This window comes from Bubalus kerabau, chromosome 2 (assembly GCF_029407905.1).
Source record: "Bubalus kerabau isolate K-KA32 ecotype Philippines breed swamp buffalo chromosome 2, PCC_UOA_SB_1v2, whole genome shotgun sequence".
NCBI classification, from domain to species: domain Eukaryota; kingdom Metazoa; phylum Chordata; class Mammalia; order Artiodactyla; family Bovidae; genus Bubalus; species Bubalus kerabau.
This window is the reverse complement of record NC_073625.1, coordinates 132,600,381-132,609,696: the sequence shown is the minus strand read 5'-3', so window position 1 is coordinate 132,609,696 and position 9,316 is coordinate 132,600,381. Positions and strand designations below refer to the sequence as shown.

At 42.0% G+C, this 9,316-nt stretch overlaps 1 non-coding gene across 1 annotated transcript; it reads left to right on the top strand.

Annotated features, from left to right (window-relative positions):
• Nucleotides 1–1,186: 1,186 nt before the first annotated feature.
• Nucleotides 1,187–1,258, top strand: TRNAC-ACA (transfer RNA cysteine (anticodon ACA)). Its single transcript has one exon. It is a non-coding gene; the product is annotated as a tRNA-Cys (tRNA).
• The last annotated feature ends 8,058 nt before the right edge of the window (nt 1,259–9,316 follow it).

Below are 9,316 nucleotides of genomic sequence, written 5' to 3'. Positions count from 1 at the left end.
ATCTGACACCATCACAATCATTTGTTGAGTACGTGGTATATATTAGACCTAGCACTGGGCATATACTATCAATAATTGTTTAAACCATAAAAAATAAAAATGACAGCAGTCAATACTGTTTACTATGTGCTTGGTTTTCTTGCACATGAATGAATGGATAAATGAATGAATGAATAAATGAGAGAAATAGTCTGGAGAGAGGTTGGCTTGTAAAAACTGCTTCACAGATTCTGAGAGTCACCACTAGGTTCTGCTCTCTTTACTTCGTAGTAGGCAGCATTCGGAGAAGGCAATGGCACCCCACTCCAGTACTCTTGCCTGGAAAATCCATGGACAGAGGAGCCTGGTAGGCTGCAGTCCATGGGGTCGCTAAGAGTCGGGATGACTGAGCGACTTCACTTTCACTTTTCACTTTCATACATTGGAGAAGGAAATGGCAACCCACTCCAGTGTTCTTGCCTGGAGAATCCCAGGGACGGGGAAGCCTGGTGGGCTGCTGTCTCTGGGGTCGCACAGAGTCGGACACGACTGAAAAGACTTAGCAGCAGCAGCAGCAGCAGGCAGAATTAGGAGCTTCCCGGGTGGTGCTAGTAGTAAAGAATCTGCCTGCCAATGCAGGAGATGCAACAGACATGGGTTCAATCTCTGGATTGGGAAGATCTCCTGGAGAAGGAAATGACAACCCACTTCAATATTCTTGCCTGGGAAATCCCAAGGATAGAGGAGCCTGGCAGGCCACAGTCCATAGGGTCAAAAAAGAGTCAGACACGACTGAGCATACATACACACACACACACACACACACAGGCAGAATTCTAAGATGGCCTTCATAATTCTTGTTCCCTGGTTGTCCATGCTTTTGTGTGGGTTGAACCAATAACTTGCTGCTAACCAATAGAATATGGCAAAGGTAAAGTTTTGAAGATGCAGTTAAGGTTTTGAAGAAATTGACGTCAAAATTAATAAAAAAAAGATTATCCTGGGTGGGCCTAACCTAATCAGGTGAGCCCTTTAAAAGGGAGTCTAAAGGTCAGAGATTATAATGGTTAATTTTATCTGTCAAGTTGGCTAAGCTATTGTGCCCAGTATAAACACAAGTATAGATGTGACTGTGAAAGTATTTTAAAGATGCATTGCTATTGTTCAGTCTCTAAATTTTGTCCAAGTCTTTGCAACCCCAGGGACTTCCCTGGTGGCTCAGATGGTAAAGCGTCTGCCTACAATGCAGGAGACCCAGGTTCAATCCCTGGGTCGGGAAGATTTCCTGGAGAAGGAAACAGCAACCCACTCCAGTATTCTTGCCTGGAAAATCCCACGGGTGGAGGAGCCTGGTAGGCTATAGTCCATGGGGTCAATAGGAGTTGGACATGAGTGAGCAACTTCACTTTCACTTTTGCAACCCAATGGACCTGATTTATTCATTTAAAGATATGATTGACATTTAAATGCTGATAGATTTTTTCGTAAAACATGTTACTCTCTCAGATGTTTTTTCCAACACCAACAATTCTCCAATTCTAAGTGAATAAGGACTGCACGTCCTGCAAATTTAACTCAATTCTGACACTACCTGGAGATAGCATCAGATCCCATAGGTTAAAGACTCAGTGCCACAAGTCTGCCCTCACTTCAGATGCCAGTCCCCAAGTCTAGGTTGTCAGCTGTGCTTCAGATCAGCCTGTAAATTGGAGATTCCAACAGCCTCTTCCTCAAGTTTTATTAATTTACTAGAGCAGCTCACAGAAACATTTACTTATGTTTACCAGTTTGCGAAACCTGTATTCAGGTCAAGAAGCAACAGTTAGAACCAGACATGGAACAACGAACTGGTTCAAAATTGGGAAAGGTGTACATCAAGGCTATATATTGTCACCCTGCTTATTTAACTTATGTGCAGAGTAAATCATGTGAGATGCCATACTGTATGAAGCACAAGCTGAAATCAAGATTGTCTGGAGAAATATTAATAACCTCAGATATGCAGATGATACCACCCTAATGGCAGAAAGTGAAGAGGAACTAAAGAGCCTCTTGATGAAGGTCAAAGAAAAGAGTGAAAAGGCTGACTTAAAACTCAACCTTCAAAAAACAAAGATCATGGCATCTGGTCCCATTACTTCATGGCAAATAGCTGGGGAAACGACGGAAATAGTGAGAGACTTTATTTTCTTGGGCTCCAAAATCACTGCAGATGGTGACTGCAGCCATAAAATTAAAAGACACTTGCTCCTTGGAAGAAAAGCTATGACCAATCTAGACAGTATATTAGAAAGCAGAGACATTACTGTGTCAACAAAGGTCTGTCTAGTCAAGGCTATGGTTTTTCCAGTGGTCATGTATGGATGTGAGAGTTGGACCATAAAGAAGGCTGAGCACTGAAGAATGGATGCTTTTGAACTGTGGTGTTGGAGAAGACTCTTGAGAGTCCCTTGGACTGCAAGGAGATCAAACCAGTCAATCCTAAAGGAACTCAATCCTTAATATTCATTGGAAGGACTGATGCTAAAGCCAAAGCCCCGATACTTTGGCCACCTGATGCAAAAAGCTGGATCATCAGAAAAGACCCCGATTCTGGGAAAGACTGAAGGCAGGAAGAAAAGGGGATGACAAAGGAGGAGATGGTTGGATGGCATCACCAACTCACCGGGAGATGGTGAAGGACAGGGAGGGAAGCCTGGCGTGCTGCATTCCATGATGTTACAAAGAGTCAGACATGACTGAGTGACTGAACTACAACCAGTTTCTTATAAAGTATATTACAGATGAATAGCCACATGAAGAGGTAAAAAGTTCTTAGGGAACTAAGACGCTCCCCTCTTCCAGAAGGTGGGATGTGTTCACCAACCAGGATAATCATCAAATGCCCTTGTTCAAGAGTCTTTAAACAGCTTTAATTTCCAGCCTCCCTGTCTGTCCTTTTTCCTTCCCAGAGTTTGAGCTGGGGCTGAAAACCCTAACCCTCTGTTATTGTTCCTTGGTCTTTCTGGAACCAGCCCTATCCTAAGGCTATCTAGGAGCACCAACTTAAATCACCTCATTAGCATATCAGCTCAGTTCACTTCAGTCCCTCAGTCCCGTCCAACTCTTTTCGACCCATGAATCGCAGCACGCCAGGCCTCCCTGTCCATCACCAACTCCTGGAGTTCACTCAAACTCACGTCCATTGAGTCGGTGATGCCATCCAGTCATCTCATCCTCTGTCATCCCCTCTTCCTCCTGCACCCAATCCCTCCCAGCATCAGAGTCTTTTCCAATGAGTCAACCCTTCGCATGAGGTGGCCAAAGTACTGGAGTTTCAGCTTTAGCATCATTCCTTCCAAAGAACACCCAGGGCTGATCTCCTTTAGAATGGACTGGTTGGATCTCCTTGCAGTCCAAGGGACTCTCAAGAGTCTTCTCCAACACCACAGTTCAAAAGCATCAATTCTTCAGTGCTCAGCTTTCTTCACAGTCCAACTTTCACATCCATACACGACCACTGGAAAAACCATAGCCTTGACTAGACGGACCTTTGTTGGCAAAGTAATGTCTCTGCTTTTTAATATGCTATCTAGGTTGGTGTTGGTGATGGACAGGGAGGTATGGCGTGCTGTGATTCATGGGGTCACAGGAGTCAGACACGACAGAGCAACTGAACTGAACTGATGTTGGTCATAACTTTCCTTGCAAGGAGTAAGCGTCTTTTAATTTCATGGCTGCAGTCACCATCTGCAGTGATTTTGGAGCCCCAAAAAATAAAGCCTGACACTGTTTCCACTGTTTCCCCATCTATTTCCCATGAACTGATGGGACCGGATGCCATGATCTTCCTTTTCTGAATGTTGAGCTTTAGGCCAACTTTTTCACTCTCCTCTTTCACTTTCATCAAGAGGCTTTGGAGTTCCCCTTCACTTTCTGCCATAAGGGTGGTGTCATCTGCATATATGAGGTTATTGATATTTCTCCTGGCAATCTTGATTCCAGCTTGTGCTTCATTCAGCCCAGTGTTTCTCATGATGTACTCTGCATATAAGTTAAATAAGCAGGGTGACAACATACAGTCTTGACGTACTCTTTTTCCTATTTGGAATCAGTCTGCTGTTCCAGGTCCAGTTCTAACTGTTGCTTCCTGACCTGCATATAGGTTTCTCAAGAGGCAGGTCAGGTGGTCTGGTATTCCCATCTCTTTCAGAATTTTCCACAGTTTATTGTGATCCACACAGTCAAAGGCTTTGACATAGTCAATAAAGCAGAAATAGATGTTTTTCTGGAACTCTCTTGCTTTTTCCATGATCCAGCGGATGTTGGCAATTTGATCTCTGGTTCCTCTGCCTTTTCTAAAACCAGCTTGACCATCTGGAAGTTCACAGTTCACATATTGCTGAAGCCTGGCTTGTAGAATTTTGAGCATTTCTTTACTAGCGTGTGAGATGAGTGCAATTGTGGGGTAGTTTGAGCATTCTTTGCCATTGTTTTTCTTTGGGATTTAAATGAAAACTGACCACAGTCCTGTGGCCACTGCTGTGTTTTCCAAATTTGCTGGCATATTGAATGCAGCACTTTCACAGCATCATCTTTCAAGATTTGAAATAACTCAACTGGAATTCCATCATCTCCACTAGCTTTGTTCGTAGTGATGCTTTCTAAGGCCCACTTAACTTCACATTCCAGGATGTTTGACTCTAGGTGAGAGATCACACCATTGTGATTATCTTTGTCATGAAGATCTTTTTTGGACAGTTCTTCTGTGTATTTTTGCCACCTCTTCTTAATATCTTCTGCTTCTGTTAGGTCCATACCATTTCTGCCCTTTTTTGAGCCCATCTTTGCATGAAATGTTCCCTTGGTATCTCTAATTTTCTTGAGGAGACCTCTAGTTTTCCCATTCTGTTGTTTTCCTCTGTTTCTTACATTGATTGCTGAGGAAGGCTTTCTTATCTCTTCTTGCTATTCTTTGGAACTCTGCATTCAGATGCTTATATCTGTCCTTTTCTCCTTTGCTTTTCGCTTCTCTTCTTTTCATTTGTAAGGCCTCCGCAGAGAGCCATTTTGCTTTTTTGCATTTTTTTTTTCCATGGGGATGGTCTTGACCCCTGTCTCCTGTACAATGTCACAAACCTCATTCCATAGTTCATCAGGCACTCTGTCTATCAGATCTAGTCCCTTAAATCTATTTCTCACTTCCACTGTATAATCATAAGGGATTTGATTTAGGTCATACTTGAATGGTCTAGTGGTTTTCCCTACATTCTTCAATTTAAGTCTGAATTAAATTGGAATTAAGTCTCCTCACCACCGCCCCCCTGAACTAAATCTCACCACCGCCCCTCCCGACCTTGAACGTGGAGTAGCTCCAAAGGAGCTACTCCACGTTCAAGGTCGGGAGGGGCAGCGGTGAGGAGATATCCCTCATCCAAGGTGAGCAGCGGCTGCACTTTGCTGGAGCAGCCGTGAAGAGATACCCCATGTCCAAGTTAAGAGAAACCCAAGTAAGACAGTAGGTGTTGCAAGAGGGCATCAGAGGGCAGACACACTGAAACCATAATCACAGAAAACTAGTCAATCTAACCACACTAGGACCACAGCCTTGTATAACTCAATGAAACTAAGCCATGCCCGTGGGGCCACCCAAGACTGGTGGGTCATGGCAGAGAGTCTGACAGAATGTGGTCCACTGGAGAAGGGAATGGCAAACCACTTCAGTATTCTTGCCTTGAGAACCTCATGAACAGTATGAAAAGGCAAAATGATAGGATACTGAAAGAGGAACTCCCCAGGTCAGTAGGTGCCCAATATGCTACTGGAGATCAGTGGAGAAATAACTCCAGAAAGAATGAAGGGATGGAGCCAAAGCAAAAACAATACCCAGTTGTGGATGTGACTTGAGACAGAAGCAAGATCCGATGCTGTAAAAAGCAATATTGCATAGAAACCTGGAATGTCAGGTCCATGAATTAGGGCAAATTGGAAGTGGTCGAACAAGAGATGGCAAGAGTGAACGTCGACATTCTAGGAATCAGCGAACTGAAATGGACTGGAATGTGTGAATTTAACTCCGATGACCATTATATCTACTACTGCGGGCAGGAATCCCTTAGAAGAAATGAGGTAGCCATCATGGTCAACAAAAGAGTCCAAAATGCAGTACTTGGGTGCAATCTCAAACACGACAGAATGATTTCTGTTCGTTTCCAAGGCAAACCATTCAATATCACAGTAATCCAAGTCTATGCCCCAACCAGTAATGCTGAAGAAGCTGAAGTTGAATGGTTCTATGAAGACCTACAAGACCTTTTAGAACTAACACCCAAAAAAGATGTCCTTTTCATTATAGGGGACTGGAATGCAAAAGTAGGAAGTCAAGAAATACCTGGAGTAACAGGCAAATTTGGCCTTGGAATACGGAATGAAGCAGGGCAAAGGCTAATAGGGTTTTGCCAAGAGAATACAGTGGTCATAGCAAACACCCTCTTCCAACAACACAAGAGAAGACTCTACACATGGATATCACCAGATGGTCAACACTGAAATCGGATTGATTATATTCTTTGCAGCCAAACATGGAGAAGCTCTATACAGTCAGCAAAAACAAGATCAGGAGCTGACTGTGGTTCAGATCATGAGCTCCTTATTGCCAAATTCATTAGCATATACTCTGGTGTTAAGTCTTCTTTTGGATAACCAAAGACATTTTCCCACCCCTCAAGCTGGAAGTCTTGACAGTAGTTGATGTGGTAGTCTTGAGTCAGAGGGCAGTCTGGATACAAATTCCTTCCTTTTGGGGAACCCTCAGTCTTTTAAGGCTTCAGTGATGGAGAAGATCTATGCACAGGAGGGAAGGTGTGGTAGAATACATAATCTGACGGGAGAAATAGTGCTGCTTTAAAACTCTAAATCTGTGGTAATTTGTTTTTTATGAAGCAAGAGAAAAATAATACAAATTTGAAATACCTTACCATACCTAAGTAAGGATCTTGGTGATTGATATTTTGATCATTTTTTTGTGGGGGAGGATGTTACTTTATTTTAAAAATAACAATTTAAAAAAATTACAAAAGGTAGTATATGCACATAAAAGTAAAACACAAGAAACCAATTCTCCCCTCTCCCACAAACACACTATTCTGCAGCTTATTTCTCTTAACAATATATGTAAAAGAGCTTTTCATCTTTGCAAACACAGATGTACTCTTTTCTTTTTTTTTTAATTTTATTTTATTTTTAAACTTTACATAATTGTATTAGTTTTGACAAATATCAAAATGAATCCGCCACAGGTATACATGTGTTCCTCATCCTGAACCCTCCTCCCTCCTCCCTCCCCATTCCATCCCTCTGGGTCGTCCCAGTGCACCAGCCCCAAGCATCCAGTATCATGCATCGAACCTGGACTGGCAACTCGTTTCATACATGATATTTTACATGTTTCAATGCCATTCTCCCAAATCTTCCCACCCTCTCCCTCTCTCACAGAGTCCATAAGACTGTTCTATACATCAGTGTATCTTTTGCTGTCTCGTACACAGGGTTACTGTTACCATCTTTCTAAATTCCATATATATGCGTTAGTATACTGTATTGGTGTTTTTCTTTCTGGCTACTGTTTTCCTCAAAACTTTCCAAGCATTCTTGGTTCATAGCATTCTCAGTAACTCAGTGCTCACTACACTGCCTAAATAAATACCTAATGATTCTGTTATTAAGTAGTAAGATGTCAAAACTTAGGAAGCATTTACATCATAACAATTCAATACATAGGTGGAAAATAAAGTGTAAACTAATAGAAAAAATACTTTAACCTCACTCTTGAAAAATCCAATTTCTTGCTAATGGGATATGCATCCACAGTGGTCACTACACACCTCTCCTGGAATCACAGTGGACATTGCCACCCTCATTTCCTGTTCTATATTTATTTTTGCTTTATTGTTACAAGAATTGCTAAAAGCTCATGTTTGAAAGATATAGAATCACCAAATGGAATGTAGCATAACTTAATATTGAAATTGAACTACCTTGGGATAGCAGTGTGCACAAAGTCCAACAGGTGTTAAACATTACTGTGCTTACCCAAAAATGTAATGTATCTTCAGGCACTTCTGTGAATTCACTGTCATGTCCTGGTGTCTGTTGGTGGCACAATTTGGGAACTGTAACTCTATCCTATTCTTTTAATGGGCACATATTAATCAATTTTATGGATAAAGTTGTTTTAATTACTACTCTTTAATTCCAAAGAAAGGCAATGCCAAACAATGCTCAAACTACCACACAATTGCACTCATCTCAGAGGCTAGTAAAGTAATGCTCAAAATTCTACAAGCCAGGCTTCAGCAATACATGAACCGTGAACTTCCTGATGTTCAAGCTGGTTTTAGAAAAGGCAGAGGAACCAGAGATCAAATTGCCAACATCCACTGAGTCATGGAGAAAGCAAGAGAGTTCCAGAAAAACATCTATTTCTGCTTTATTGACTATGCCAAAGCCTTTGACTGTGCGGATCACAAGAAACTGTGGAAAATTCTGAAAGAGATGGAAATTCCAGACCACCTGACCTGCTTCTTAAGAAACCTATATGCAGGTCAGGAAACAACAGTTAGAACTGGACATGGAACAACACACTGGTTCCAAATAGGAAAAGGAGTATGTCAAGCCTGTATATTGTCACCCTGCTTATTTAACTTATATGCAGAGTACATCATGAGAAACAGTGGGCTGGATGAGCCGGGAAAAATATCAATAACCTCATATATGCAGGTGACACCACCCTTATGGCAGAAAGTGAAGGGGAACTAAAAAGCCTCTTGATGAAAGTGAAAGAGGAGAGTGAAAAAGTTGGCTTAAAGCTCAACATTCAGAAAACGAAGATCATGGCAACTGGTCCCATCACTTCATGGGAAATAGATGGGGAAACAGTGGAAACTGTGTCAGACTTTATTTTTCTGGGCTCCAAAATCACTGCAGATGGTGACTGCAGCCATGAAATTAAAAGACGCTTACTCCCTGGAAGGAAAGTTATAACCAACCTAGACAGCATATTGAAAAGCAGAGACATTACTTTGTCAACAAAGGTCTATCTAGTCAAGGCTATGGTTTTTCCTGTGGTCATGTATGGATGAGAGAGTTGGACTATAAAGAAAGCTGAGAGCCAAAGAATTGATGCTTTTGAACTGTGGTGTTGGAGAAGACTCTTGAGAGTCCCTTGGACTGCAAGGAGATCCAACCAGTCCATCCTAAAGGAAATCAGTCCTGAATATTCATTGGAAGGACTGATGCTGAAGCTGAAACTCCAATCTTTTGGCCACCTGATGCGAAGAGCTTACTCATTTGAAAAGAC